At 32.2% G+C, this 16,819-nt stretch overlaps 1 long non-coding RNA gene across 2 annotated transcripts; it reads right to left on the bottom strand.

Moving 5' to 3' along the window:
* Positions 1-6,869: 6,869 nt before the first annotated feature.
* Positions 6,870-16,388, bottom strand: LOC139527107 (uncharacterized). 2 transcript variants are annotated; one of them, XR_011665265.1, is made up of 4 exons: positions 16,291-16,388; positions 12,043-12,210; positions 11,389-11,466; positions 6,870-9,650 (listed from the first exon to the last, which is right to left on the bottom strand). It is a non-coding gene; the product is annotated as an uncharacterized lncRNA (long non-coding RNA). The 2 variants fall into 2 exon arrangements; XR_011665264.1 differs by lacking the exon at positions 16,291-16,388 and having other exon boundaries at positions 12,043-13,241.
* Between the last annotated feature and the right edge of the window lie 431 nt (positions 16,389-16,819).

Below are 16,819 nucleotides of genomic sequence, written 5' to 3'. Positions count from 1 at the left end.
ACTGTAAGGATTTCATTCACCAGTATTAAAAAAGAGAAACATTGCAGTACGAACAGTAATCTATTTTTTTTTTCATTTGTCATTACTTTGAAAGTAACGTAGTAACAAGCACAGGTTATATAGTATATAACTGCTTTTTAAAATGTTAATTGTCTTAATTAATCTTTTTTGTAGAAATGTTGGATATTTTCCAGGAAAAACCTCACATCTTCAGTGTACTTTTGTACATGGTCAGATAACCTTAGGTCATCTCTAAATTATTGTGTATTGCCTGTATCTCAAATCATATCTATGATTGCTCACATGGTGAGGTTACTCTGTATAATTGAACATTGTGAGGTTACCTTATTTCACCTCTGTATTGCTGTGCATTGGTGAGGTTACTCTGTATTACTGCACATACTCGTATAACCACAGTTTGTATAAACTTTACAAAACACTATTTTTTTAGTTTTCCTCAGGGCACTTCTGCATTTCTATACATGGCCAAGTGCACATGTTAAATTATGTCATCTCTTAACTACTGTTTATAAATATGTAACCTCAGAATACCTCTGTATGTTAGAATATGGTGAGGTTACATAAGGTCACAACTTCATGGTCATTGTACCAGCTGCATGTTACCACAGATAAACTTTGCAAAACGCTTATTTTCTGGAAACCTAAGGTTACCACAATTGAATGTTCATAACTTCCTTCGTCAGCTTAGTTTAGATTACATCTATGATCTTTTTTTCAAGGACAGGCTACCTCAGTTCATCTGTAAATTACTGTACATGACCAGGTTACCTCAGGTCATCTGTAAATTACTGTACATGACAAGGTAACCTGAGGTCATATGTAAATTACTATACATGACCAGGTTACCTCAGGGAACCATTGTACTACTGTGCATGGTAAGGTTACCTCAGGGAACCATGGTACTACTGTGCATGGTCGGGTTACTTCAAGGAACTATTGTTCTACTGTGCATGGTCTGGTTACCTCAGGGATCCATTGTACTACTGTGTATGGTCATGTTACCGCAGGGAATCATTGTAGTACTGTATATGGTCAGGTTATCTCAGGGAATCATTGTACTGCTTTGCATGGTGAGGTTACCTCAGGGAACCATTGTACTGCTGTGCATGGTCAGGTTACCTCAGTGAACCATTGTACTACTGTACATGGTCAGGTTACCTCAGATAACCATTGTACCCGGTACATGGTCAGTTTACCTAAGATCACCACTGTACATGGTCCTTGTAGCAGCTGCATATAACCATAGATAAGCTTTGCAAAACGCATATTTTCTGAAAACTTCAGGTAATCACAATTGATTTACTTGGTCATAACTCCCTTCGTCAGCTTAATCCAGATCACATCTATGTGATTTAATGCACGGACAGGTTACCTCAGGTCAACTGTAAATTACTGTACATAACCAGGTTTTCTCATGTCATCTATAAATTACTATACATGATCAGGTTACCTCAGGGAACCATTATACTACTGTACATGGTCAGGTTACCTCGGGGAACCTTTGTACTACTGTGCATGGTTATTTTACCCCAGGTCAGCCCAAATTATTGTACATTGTCTCATCTGTATGATTGAACATGGTCAGGATACCCAAGGTCATTACTGTACATTGTCATGTTATCAGCTGCATGTTTGCCCAGGGAAATATTGTACTACTGTGCATGGCCAGGTTACTTTAATGACCCATTTTACTACTGTGCCTCGTCAGGATACCTCAGGGAACCACAATACAACTGTGCATGGTCAAGTCTCATCAGAGAACAATTGTACCACTGTGCATGGTCAAGTCTCCTCAAGGAACAATTGTACTACTGTGTATGGTCAAGTCTCTTCTTGGAACCATTGTACAACTGTGCATCGTCAAGTCTCCTCAGTAAACCATTGTATTACTGTGCATGGTCATGGTACCTCAGGGAACCATTGTTCTACTGTGCATTGTCATGTTACCTCAGGGAATCATTGTACTACTGTGCATTGTCAGGTTACCTCAGGCAACCATTGTACTACTGTGCATGGTCTTGTTTTTCAGGGAACCACTGTACAACTGTGCATGGTCAGGTTCACTCAGAGAACCATTGTACTACTGTGCATGGAAGGTTTACTCAGGGAATCATCATAATACTGTGCGTTGTCAGGTTTCTTCATGGAACCATTTAACTACTGTACATGGTGTTGTTACCTCAGGGAACCACTGTACTACTGTGCATTGTCAGGTTACCTCAGGGAACCATTGTACTACTGTGCATTGTCATGTTACCTAAGGGAACCATTGTACTACTGTGCATAGTCAGGTCTTCCCAGGGAACTATTGTACTACTGTACATGGTTAGGTTACTTCAGGGAACCATTATACTACTGTGCATGGTCAGGTTACCTCAGATAACCATTGTACTACTGTGCATAATCAGTCCATCACAGGGAACCATTGTACTACTGTGCATGGTCAGGTTACCTCAGGGAACCATTGTACTTCTGTGCATGGCCAGGTTACTTCAGGGAACTATTGTACTACTCTGCATGGTAGGTCACCTCAGGGAACCATTGTACTACTGTGCATGGCCAGGTTACTTCAGGGAACTATTGTACTACTGTGCATGGAAGGTTACCTCAGGGAATCATTGTACTACTGTGCATGGTCAAGTTACTTCAGGGAACCATTGTACTACTGTGCATGGTCATGTTACGTCAGGGAACCACTGTACAACTGTGCATGGTCAAGTCTCCTCAGGGAACCATTGTACTACTTTGCATATTCAGGTTCCCTCAGGGCACCATTGTACTACTGTGCATGGTCAGGTTACTTCAGGGATCCATTGTACTACTGTGCATGGTAGGTAACCTCAGGGAATCATTGTACTTCTGTGCATGTCAGGTTACTTCAAGGAACCTTTGTACAACTGTGTATGGTCAGGTTACCTCAGGGAACCACTGTACAACTGTGCATTGTAAAGTCTCCTCAGGGAACCATTGTATTACTGTGCATGATCATGTTACCTCAGGGAACCATTGAACTACTGTGCATGGTAATATAACAAGAAGATGTGGTATAATTGTCAATGAGACAACTATCCACAAAAGACCAAAATGACACAAAAGTTAGCAATTATAGGTCACCGTAAGGTTACCTCAGGGAACCATTGTACTACTGTGCATGGGTGGTTTACTCAGGGATTCATTGTACTATTTTGCATTGTCAGGTTACCTCAGGGAATCATTGTACTACTGTTCATGGTCATGTCACCTCAGGGAACCACTGTACAACTGTGCATTCAGGTTATCTTGAGTTGAATGGGTTTTATTTGTTGTTATTATTGGGGTTACCTAAGGTAACTCAGTCATGATTGAATACTTCGTAGATACTTTGCTAGTGTTTACATTAATTGTAACAAACAAATTCACTCACATTGTATGACTTCATTGCAGTTATATTGTTTATGTGATGTACATGTAAAGGTGATCTCAGTTCAATTCACTTAAGTGGTTTATATTTGTAATTATATCTGGGGTTACTTCAGGTACCTCTGGGGTGAAAGAATGATATTAGATAGTTTGCTAGTGTAAACATTTATGTTGTAATCAAACAATTTCTTTATTTTATGTAGGACTTCATAAATGTGTATTGTTTATGTGATATATCGGAAAGGCGACTTAAGTTAACTTGATATGAATGGATAATACTTGTTGCTATTTTATGTTTTGTCTGAGGTAACCCTGTCATGACAGAATACTTAGTAGATACTTTGCCAGTATATGCATTTATGGTGTTTTGTGATGTATATCATGTATATGTAAAGGTGATCTGAATTAACTTGAGTTAAAAAGGTTGTATTTGCTGTTATTGTTTGGGTTACCTCAGGTAACCCTGTTACGAAATAATTCTTAGTAGATAGTTTGCTAGTGTAAACATTTATATTGTAATCAAACAATTTCTTTATTTCATGTAGGACTTCATAGATTTGTATCGTTTATGTGATACAAAGGAAAGGTGATCTGACCTCACTCGATTTAAATTGATTATACTTGATGATATTTTATGTGTTACCTGAGGTAACCCTGTCATGACACAATATCTAGTAGATACTTGGCTAGTATATGCATTTATGCTGTAATAAATCAACTTCTTCATTTTTAATGTAAGAATTCATTGAAGTTATAATTTTTATGTGATGTATAATTTAAGGTGATCTGAATTAACTTGAGCTAAATAGGTTTTATTTGTTGTTTTTAATTGGGTTACCTCAGGTAACCATGTTATGAAAGAATTCTTAGTATATACTTTAATTTGTAAGTGTATACATTTATAGTTTAATTACACAATTTCTTAATTTAAAAATGTAGGACTTCATAGATTTGTATTTTTATGTGATCCATATATATTTAAAGGTGACCTGAATTAACTTGAATTAAAAAGGTTATTTTTGTTGTTATTGTTATGGTTACCTGAGGTAACCCTGTCATGTCAGAATTCGTCGTAGATAGTTTTCCAGAATATACAATTAAGTTTTGATAAACAATTTACTTTTAATTTTGGACTTTATAGATGTGTATTGTTTATATGATATTTAGGAAAGGCGATTTAAGTTAACTTGATTTGAATGGTTTATAGTTATTGTTATTTTTTGGGTTACCTGAGGTAACCCTGTTATGAAATAATACTTGGTAGATACTTTGCTGGTATATGCATTTGTGCTGTAATTACACAATTGCCTAATTCAAAATGTAGGACTTATAGATTTGTATTGTTTATAAGATGTATATATAAATGTTACCTCATTTAACTTGATTTTAATGGATTGTATTTGTTGTTATTATTGGGGTTACCTCAGGTAATCCTGTCATGAATGAATACTTCGTAGAAACTTTGCTAGTGTTTACATTTATTGTAATAAACAAACTTCTTTATTTTCAATGTAGGACTTTATAAAAGTTGTATTGTTTATGTGATGTACATGTAAAGGTGACCTCAGTTAACTTCAGTTAAGTGGGTTATATTTGTATTTATGTTTGGGGTTACCTCAGGTACCCATGTTATAAAGAATGATATTAGATAGTTCGCTAGTGTGAACATTTATGTTGTAATCAAACAATTTCTTTATTTCAAATGTAGGACTTCAAAGATGTGTATTGTAAATGTGATATATATTTGAAAGGCGACTTAAGTTAACTTGATATGAATGGATAATACTTGTTGCTTATTTTTTGGGGTTACCTTAGGTAACCCTGTCATGACATAATACTTAGTAGATATTTTGCTAGTATATGCATTAATGGTGTAATAAACCAACTTCTTCATTTTTAAAGTAGAAATTCATTGAAGTTATATTGTTTTTGTGATGTGTATGTAAAGGTGATCTGAATTAACTTGAGTTAAAAAGGTTGTATTTGTTGTCATTCTTTGGGTTACCTCAGGTAACCCTGTTATGATAGAATTCTTAGAAGATACGTTGCTAGTGTATACATTTATATTGTAATTCCACAATTTCTTACACTGCATGAAATGATGCATTTAATATAAAATTAAATGCATATGTTATGCATATTAAATTTCAAATTACAAAAAATATTATGCATTTACTTTGCTGGAAAATTTCTAATTTAATATAGATTTAAACTAAATTTAATATTGCAAATAAATTCCCAAATTTCAACCTAGTTTAAAGGTATTTTTAAATCTAAATAAATTTCAAATTTAAAGAATTTAAGTATAGACTAAATTTGAATAAATTTCTAATTTAAAGAAATGTTTATGTAAATTAAATTTGAATAAATTTGAGATTTAAAGAATTTTTAATATAAATTAAATTTAAATAAATTTCAAATTTAAAGAAGTTTTGATATAATTTAAATTTGAATAAATTTGAGATTTAAAGATCTTTTAATATAAATTAAATTTCAATAAATTTCAAATTTAAAGAATTTTAAATATAAATTAAATTTAATTAATTATGTAATTTAATTACATGTAAATTCAAATAAATTTCTTGTTTATGACTTATTTAAATTAGAACTTCCATCAAATTTAATGCAATTTAAAGTCAATATAATCCTGTATAACTACTTACAAAACAATAGTGCAAATGAATAATAAAGAAAAGGCAGAATTTTTCCCTCTGCTTTTAAAAAATTTTTTTTTTGGAAAAGGGATGTTGGGGATTTGTTTTTACTTTAACCCAAATATCTGGTTTGGAAATATCTAATTAAATAAAAAAACAAAAATTAGGAAAAACAGGAATTTTTAATGGTGATAACTTTGTAGCTACTGTACATATAAAATTGATCCTCCAACTTTTCTGATCCATGACGTTTACAAAGTATTAGACTTGAAAGGCATGGATTGCTGCTCTGTGTATTTACAGTAGAATAATATTTGTGGTTTCAAATGGCAATGTGCAAATGTATAATTTGTCAGTAACATTGAAGACTATTTTTAAGATGAAACTTAAACAATAATCCAACGAATACATGTCACTCATTTGCAAAGCTCAATACCATTTTGTAAATATGCCTTTACCTATATGTAAAGAATGGCAATGCATCTGAATTTATATAAGAACTTGAAGAGTTAGAATCTAAGACATACAAAAAACACAAACACCAGATATAAACTATAGGAAAAGGCTATCTATGTGTGATTTGGATTTTGACAATGGCAACAATATACAATACAGGAGATAACAAAATTTTTTGGACAAAGCATAACCATACACAACAATTTCTAGCATTTTCTTATTGTCATCCTGTCTTGGGCAATATAGTTATTTTCATCACTTCTAATCGGGTCAGAATAATAAAAAAAACAATTTTGAGTTATCTCCCTTTGTATATACTTCAATAAAAGAAACAAAGTATCTAACAAATTAATTTTATTCAGATACTGACAAATTAGAGTTGTTTTGGTGATAAATTAAAATAAAATGTCAAAAGTTTGTTATACAATTTTAAAAACATTTAAAACAAATAAAAAAACACTTTTGTTTAAAAAAAAGTCAAGTTCTACATCAAAGAACCTCATCAAATTCAAACTAATTAATAAAATAATGGTTATTGACAAATTAACATGCTTACTTGTATAGATTATTTAAGAATCATAACAATTGGGTTATAACAAATAGCAAACATAGGCACCTCTAAATTTCAAGTTTGTCATCATAAAAATATTAATGAATAATCTCCCCTGCTAGCATTATTTGTCAATTTTAAAAACTTCAAAAAGCAAAAAACAAAAAACATAACATTATTTACATGATTAACATAATTCGTAAATTCACAAGAGTGCACACACTGAAATGTCTCGCCTTCTTTACTTATCATTGATATTATGTTGATAGTCCTAAGTATAAAGCTTTATTAAAAACTGCCACATAAACTTAACATTAACCAAGATAACTAAACAAAGAGCAATGAACCATGAAAATGAGGTCAAGGTCAGATGAACCATGCCAGGCAGACATGTACAGCTAACAATGCTTCCATACAACAAATATAGTTGACCTATTACTTATAGTTTTAAAAAAATAGACCAAAACACAAGAACTTAACACTGAGCAATGAACCGTGAAAATGAGGTCGAGGTCAAATAAAACCTGCGCGACTGACATATAGATCATAAAATATTTCCATACACCAAATATAGTTGACCTATGGCATATAGTATTAGATAAAAAGACCAAAACTCAAAAACTTACCTTTGACCACTCAACCATGAAAATGAGGTCAAGGTCAGATGACATCTGCTCGCTATACATGTACACCTTACAATCATTCCATACAACAAATATAGTAGATCTATTGCATAAAGTATGAGAAAAACAGACCAAAACACAAAAACTTAACTATAACCACTGAACCATGAAAATGAGGTCAAGGTCAGATGACACCTGCCAGTTGGACATGTACACCTTATAGTCCGTCCATACACCAAATATACTAGCCCTATTGCTTATAGTATCTGAGATATGGACTTGACCACCAAAACTTAACCTTGTTCACTGATCCATGAAATGAGGACAGGTCAAGTGAAAACCGTCTGACGGGCATGAGGACCTTGCAAGGTACGCACATACCAAATATAATTATTCTATTACTTATAATAAGAGAGAATTCAACATTACAAAAACTCTGATCTTTTTTTTCAAGTGGTCACTGAACCATGAAAATGAGGTCAAGGACATTTGACATGTGACTGACGAGACTTCGTAACATGAGGCATCTATATACAAAGTATGAAGCATCCAGGTCTTCCACCTTCTAAAATATTAAGCTTTTAAAAAGTTAGCTAACGCCGCCGCCCGATCACTATCCCTATGTCGAGCTTTCTGCAACAAAAGTTGCAGGCTCGACAAAAAAAACATCCTGCATTGATTAAAATTTCATTCCAAATGCTGTATGCAAGAACAAAAATAATAAGGTGTAATGTAATACTTCAAATATGTAAAATTGAATAAAATAGCACACAAATAAACTTTTATTAACAAAATTATGTAATGTCAAGCAAAAAATTATCAATATTGAATGTACTTGGACAATTGAAGAAAATAATAAGTTTATATGTCTATAAATATATTTGGTGTATTGACTGTCTCCTGATTAGTTAAAATTTTTAGTATTATTTTCAATTTTATTTGTTTACAAATTTTATGAAGTCAACATGTGCATGATGTGTGTACTTTGTTATTATTTATATAAATAAAATAAAAAAAATCTTTGAGCCTTATTTTTGATAGAAATTTATAATGAATGGCAATAACTTATTTTGATTTTATTGAACCATAAAATTAATTTTCAACTATTAACATTTTACATAATCCTCTTCGCAGATTATTTAATGTGAAGATTCAAAAATTTATCTCCCTTTGACCAAGCGATTATAAATAATGTGAAATCTTACAGGAAAAATCTTGACAGCAAATACAAGACACTGAAATGAGCCACACTCAAATTATTATTCAGCATTTAATTAATAAGAAAAGGCAACAGAAAGTTTAAGTAAAAAGAAATATGTAGCTTAACCAAACACAATAACATAATCTGATGTCACCGATATGCTGCACTTGTAAATAATTTTATTAGAAAATGCAAATGTTGAAATAAAAGAGCAGTAATTCATTTTTTTACTTTAAAAAATAATCAAATTCAATAAACCAAACCACTTCATTTTAAGGGTTCCCCCCTTAAACTGAAAACTGTCAACTATAATTCAAAAGTAAACATGAAGGTATTTTTGTTCTTGCAAATTCCAAAAGTGTACCTTTGAGTTGGTCCTTATTAAAATTTAAAGAAATTTTTATTGATATCTCTCAATTTTTTGTCATATATGCCCTTAAGTAAAAATCCATGCAAGTTCTGTACATTTCTTGTGACAAGGCCTCTCTGATTTACTTGGACCTCAGCTCTTTGCCTTGTGCATTCAGCTGTCTCTGGTATTTACAGTCTAGTAAATGACTTTAGTTTATCCATGTAAGATTTAAAATCTTGTGACAGTCAAATCCCAGTTGTGATCAGGCGAGTTTATCTACAGAATCACTGTCCCAACTTGACATTAAATCAATTTGCATGGCCTTTCTAAGTTTGTCCTTTTCTGACACTGGCAGTTTCTTGGCTTAAAGTGCCTTAGCTCTATTTTGTAGCTTCTGTAATAAAGTAATAAAAAAAATGTTTAATTTTATTAAATTGACAAGTGATATATATGTGACAAAAGCAATAATTTTCTGCATGCAATTATTATATCTTAATGCAGTTGTAATCAAAATCATATATTTAAAAGATATTCTAATGAGTGACCCCAAAATATCTCGTGGAATAACTCTATAAAAAGAATAGCTAGAAGTTGTGATAAATGGACCATGAAATTGGGGTCAAACCATTAATTTATCCTTAGAAAGATCATAACATAAGGCACATGTATATTTATCTTTAAGTTAATTGGTCGTTAACATCATTAACAACTATCCTGACCAAAAACTTGAACCAAAACTTGAACCTAAAGCAGAACAGATGAAAGAATAAACAAACAAAAGCATGGTTCATTAAACATAAACCCCTTCTACTATTGTAGGCTGGCATAACAATTTAATACAACTATTACACATTGTGATTTATTTATCAACATCAAAAAAATTATTGATTTGTATCAGTTTAGTTTTTCAATTATATTTTAAAACTAACTCCTTCTATCATTGTTTGGTCTTATTCACGGTGTAGAATATATACAACTTTTATAATTTGATGTCTGATCCCCTCAGGGGTTCAGGCTTATATTTTGGCAAGTGTTTGATGTGTCTATGGGCACTATGGAGGTCTAAAATTAGGTAGCACCCCCTTTTTTCCCTAGGGAGATTGATATTGGAATAGCTCATTATTGAGTTTGTTGTCTTTAGGCCATAGTTATTATATTTTTAGTTTTACGAAATTTTTTGACAAAACCAATGGGTAGGAGGACGAAAAAAAAAAAAAAAAAAAAATGCTGCTGCTGCTGATTTTTTTTTTAATACCAACCGTCAATATCAAATTATTTTTTTTTTTATTTCACCAGGAGATTTTCTACTAGTGTAACAACTATTTTTTTTTTCTTGACAAGGTTTGAATTGAAAATCAATGTGCAACAACTTACTAAATCACCAAGAGCATAAATTTAGATTCTTTCATGCAGTTGTGAAATAAAATTTATTTTTTTTGGCATGAAAAACACTGGGTCGGAGGAGAAAAAAAAATTAAAAATCAACATTTTTAATTTTTTTTTTTTTCCTATTTGGCAAAAATTAGGGTAGGAGGGTTCGTAAAACTAAAAATAAAAAAACTACGGCCTTATCAATTTCAATATAAATCACAATATCAGGTACAGCAATTTTTTTTTTCTTTTGACATATAAGAAGTATTTGTAAATAGTATTAAAATACAATCAGCTGTACAATATAACCAAAACAAAAATCTGAGACTGGATTACTGCCCTTGTATCTATTTATTATTTGATCTATAAAATAATATTTAATCAATAGAAATGTGAAAATTTCAAACAAGATTTAAGTCAGTTATTGTTTGATTTGGCTAATTCTACTAAATACACAATTATTTTGATTTTTGTTGTTGTTTTTTTTTTCCCTGCAATTATTTTGTAACACTCTAATAAAAATGAGTATGATTTCAATCCTCCATGACTCTATTCATGCTATTTGTTAGATGTCTCTACTCTCATTGGCAACCACACTTCATCTCCTTATAAATTAATTTTTGCAGGCCTCAACTAACAGTATTTTCCATAAAATATATAAAACAATAAAAAGCTAGTACAATCATGACAATGAGTACTATTAATTTATCCCAAGACTTGGTCTGGTCATGTCAAATTAATGTAATCACCAAATAGCTTACTTCAAAATAGAACCAGCTGCTGTTTTACATGTCCAGACTAGATTGTTTATGCCTATAAGCATCACAAACAGCTGCTTACTGCAAAATAAAACATAAAAAGTTCCTAAAATAAATGTGTATTGCCAGGAGATAATTAGTTGAATTTAAACATTCATATTATATTTGTTAAACTTGGTCTAAGGAAAGGGTGTACAGGATTCCCAATACTCAATATATATATATATGTCTAGCGGGACAGCTGCAGTGCAGGCGATTTGGTGTCACGATATCACAGTAGCATGGGTTCGAATCCCGGCGAGGGACGAACCAAAAATTTGTGAAAGCAAATTTACAGATCTAACATTGTTAGGTTGATGTTTAGACGAGTTGTATATATATATATATATAAACATGTATATATGTATATATTCTGACAGACATTTCAACATACATGTAATATACATAAGGTATATTTATAGATTTTAACAAGGCTAAGTAAGTATATAAGCTGATAATACTAAAAAGGCATACATGTAACTTTATCTTTTATCAAAGACAATGGCACGTCTCTATTTGAATTACATGACTTACAATGTACATTTATATCTTTTGAAAGATTTTTAAAATCATAAATTCAGAAAATGTAGACAAAATATATATATATACAATATATACCTTTATATACAAATGATATGTGAAGGAACATGGATGGCTGTTGTATTCCCTTATTTTTGAGCATCTGTTTCTGCTTGAAATCGATTCTCTGTAACAATTGGTGCAATTCTTCAATTTTTTCACTGTCATCAAGATTTCTGTTTGGGAATCCATCATCTTCTTTATTAGCTAAGTAAAATAAAAACTTTTTGAGAAAATGTAAATATTCAACATGATGTTCATACAAAATGATATTAAGTTTAAATTCTTTTATATAAATGCCTTTTAAACTTGAGTCGCTGAACTGTAGTAACATGTATATAAACAGCATGTAAAGGTTTGAAATGTTTCCAAAAAAATACTCAATAATCATAATATAAATGAAGAAAGTATGGTAACCTACATGTATGTATCATTTGTTTGGCTAGTAATTGGATCAACATCAGTTGGTCTTTAGTGGATAGCATTTATTTTGGAAACATACCACATTGTTTACTTTAATCTAATTAATCTTCATATACAACAAGTACAATGTACATATACATGTATCTTAGTTTTCTCGTTTGAATTGTTTTACATTGTCATATTGGGGCCCTTGCGGTATGGGCTATGCACATTGTTGAAGGCTGTACAGTGACCTATAGTTGTTAATGTCTGTGTCATTTTGATCTCTTGTGGACAGCTGTTTCATTGGCAATCATACCACATCTTCTTTTAATATATCAATAAGCATTTGAATCACAGGCACTTGTTTCTATCCATTGGAAGACCCACTATCAACGTATATTTTTGAGAAGGTACCCAACTAATTTTTTCACCTCTCCGCTTAAAACCATTATTTCTGGTAAATATATACGTTAATAGTGGGTCTTCAAATGGATAGAAACAAGTGCCTGTGATTTGAATTTATACCAATATCAAGGGTACAACTGATGTGTCACCTGGGTAAGTAAGGTACATGTACCTATAGAACAAGTCAATTATCCAATAATCTTAAAAACTTTAGCACAGTTTGTAATTATTCCGTGACAATAAACAATAATTGGGTTTGCACGACACTTTGACCATGTCCCCTCCTTTTTAAATAAGGTTTTGCCTTTTGGGAATAAAATATATTGGGCATGCATATCAGATTAATCATAAAAAGTAAATTGATTGTGTAAGGTTATGTAATATATAATGATTTATATTAAAGTAATGCGGTTACCAAATCGAAAATCCTGTTGAAGTGTGTTCTTCTTTTGGGATTTGAAAATCCCGCAACATGACGACTTAAACATTGCTATAATAGAAAACACTCGAGGCAACCGAAAGGTGCACGGTCGCACTAAATACCAATAATATGTTATTAAGCCAAATAAAATAATGTATCCTAATTGATAGATTGATATGATGCGTATATAATATAATTATTTAAAAGATGTGAATAACAGAATAAATGACAGACACATGATCTCCAGAAATTAACTAGTAAAGATAATAAAGTATTTTCCTGGTCTACTTTATGGTCTTAATTAACTTACACTGTTATTATAACAACATTACAAAAAAACGCGGGACATGACCAGATAATAAATATAATTTTTCATACGTACAAATCAAGTTGATCGAGTTACCTGGACTCATAATATTCACATATTAGTATAACCCTTAATATATATTTCTCAAATTATTGCTTTAATAGTAATCATAGGTACTTGGGTACAGGACATTTTTTTACCCTACCCTTTTTTTCCAAAATCTGTTATATTTTCGTTTTCTCACTTTCGTATTATTTATTTTTTTCGTGTCTGTCTGTACGTGTCATTAGAACATAAATACACTACAAATTACTTGGTTTTGCTATTTACTATCAATTCCAAGTTTACTATCCACAGCGGTCACGGATATATTACTAAAGAGAGTGAATTTTAAAATAGAAAACGAAAAAATAACGGATATTGGAAAAAAGGGGGAGGGTAAAAAAAATGGTGACATCCCATTAGTCTGACAACCATTATTCGGACAGCCCAATACTCCGATAACATGTACTATTCTGACAGCCCATTATTACGACAACCCATTACTCCGACAGCCCATTATTCCGACAATATGCGTTTTTCTTAGGGTATGGATAAATTTTCTCTAAAAAAAAAAAAACCAACTCCGCTCTCTGATATTTGTGGTTGTCCGTTTTGATTCCAATTATTTTTTGCATGCAGACATTAATTTTGTCTCAGTATATTGGAGTTGATACACATGATTATAGCAACTGCTCAGTCCTTAACCTCGCCCCTCTTTCGTTTTGCGTGTCTAGTTACTTTATTTATCTTTATATTTCGTTGTTTGTGTGTCTACTATCAGTCTGTGCTGTTCTAGCTCGCTATTTCTTGCATGTGTGTCTTGATCTACCTTCTTTTCACTGGATCTTCGAATCCCCCTTTTCGCGTATCAGGGGAGTGAGGTTCTAATAGCGATCGTTCAGACATAATCCGAGAGATGACACTCAATATTTTGTTGGGAGACCGATTTTGTATCCTAAGATTATTTTAAATTCTAGAAAGATATGCCTCTTTTTTAATGATTGGTGGAGATGCAGGACTGCATGATGATTTACAACAAAACTTATTACGAAAAACAAATATGACGGACATGAATATTTCGGCAATTTCTATCTAAATATGCATAAGGAAAAGTGATATCGGGTCAGTGACTGTATATGTTATAGAAATATACAGTCAACGCATTTTGACTGCTCAAGTAGAACGAGTGCAGTATAAAAGACAATAACAAACTAGTAGAATAAGACAATGTGTGACATTTTTGTCCCTGTGTCTTTGTCAAATTGTTTAATTGTAAAAACTTAGAAATATGTGTTTTGTGGGAAACTTATTTTTCATTTAAAAATTGGTTTCAAGAAGAAACATATTTAGATATCATTGATTTTAAGAAAGGTAATTTATATGTTAATTCAGAATCGGTGCTCTTCCATTACATGAAGAATTGAAAATGCTAAATACTCAAAAAACGTATTGTACAGCTGATAAAGTTTAGGATGAGCGTCATTTTTCAATCGAATGCTCACTTCATTATAATTTGAGGGAGGAATTCTTTCGTCATATTTCTAGCACATATCAGAACTTTAAAACGTTAGACAATTATGATTAATTTCGAAGTGAACACAAGAAAACTTTACTATTATGGAGAAAAAAAAGAGGATCATATCGTTAGTTCTTTTGAATAATGTAGTACATGTCTGGATACTGACTGTTAATTGATATTAATACGTATTTTTTTTTTATATTTTGTCTTAGCTCCGATTGTGACTGAGGCTTATAGTGCTATAAATATAATTATATCATATTAGTATTGTAATGTCTTAATGTTGACACAATCATTAGACTGGCCGCCGCTTCGAAAAAGTGGGGGTATACTGTTTTATCTCTGTCTGTTCGTCCGTCCAACCGTCCATCCGTCAGTTCGCCGCCCGTCCCATAACTATTTTCGTTGCATCTTTTTCATGAACTACATTACAAGGATTTCTGAAAGGTTTATTGAAGTCAGTTACATCGTGTGATGCTTTTTCAAACTCATTACTCATTACATGACAGCCAAGCTGAAAACTTTTGTCACATTTTTCTCAGGTACTACAATACCATGATTTCTGATATTTAACTTCAAGGTTTATATAAGTCAGTTATACTGTGCAATGCTTTTTCAGATTCACAACTCAAAAACTTTCTATCTACCGAAATCTTTGGGCAGGGTATCATCAGTAGCTCGCGCCATCAATGCTTGTTGTTGATTTACATAGATCCTTTAATTTGGAAAATAAAATATTATTTTCTGTTTTATTATATATACAGATTTCGAATTGAGAATTAACATTGAAAGTATACGAACTACCTTAGCCTTGTATTATATATACGGAGTTGTTTCTTAAAATATGTTATTACAAATATAAACGTAATAATACAGACAGACACATTTTATTTTACCCTGATATCCTGATACTTGACTTGATAAGTGTCGGAATTATAGGTTGTCGGCGTATTGGGCTGTCGGAGCAATGGGTTGTCGGACTATTGGGTTGTCAGACTAATTGGTTGTCGGACCAATAGGCTGTCGGACTAATGGGCTGTCGGAATAATGGCGTGTTACAAAAAAAAAAACAAAGTTCCGATGATAGTAAGACCCTTATTACTATACACATCCTTGATTCATGACAGTGATATAAAACTGTATACAGAAATATACAAGATATTGACTTCTAAATTAACTTAATGTTACCTCAGTTACTGACTCCATGTTGACATTATTGTGTAATGTTGGTGTTAAATGAGATAGGTGTTGAAATTCTTCGTCGAATAACTGAATTTGGTGTGTCGATATCTACTGATTCTCCACATGCCCCGGGCAACTCCAGAGGCGCTAACCGGGCATTCTTTTGCATCTGACCGAGAAGACTTTCAGAAGGACTGTATAGACGAATCTTTAATTGTTTAAGAACCTTCATCAGACCCGAGTCTTGCATGGAGATGGACACTGATAGACTTAAGTACTGGTACATTGTATTAACGATTTCACTACGAGGAATATCCTCATCTTCAGAATGTGAGAGACAAGCAAATCCGCCAGACGACATATCCAGACAGACTTAGTCAATGATGCAAATAATATTCTTGTAGACTTGTAGCCAGACTGGTATATATATATATAAGCAGACTGGTGGACGTGTAGGACATGAAGGCAAACTGTTAGAAACGTAATCTGGCGGGTAAACATGTATATCGACTTGTAAACACGGAGACAGACTGAC

Source organism: Mytilus edulis, chromosome 6 (assembly GCF_963676685.1).
Source record: "Mytilus edulis chromosome 6, xbMytEdul2.2, whole genome shotgun sequence".
Lineage (NCBI taxonomy): Eukaryota > Metazoa > Mollusca > Bivalvia > Mytilida > Mytilidae > Mytilus > Mytilus edulis.
Note: the sequence above shows the minus strand (reverse complement) of the source record. Positions and strands in the feature narration are given on the sequence as shown.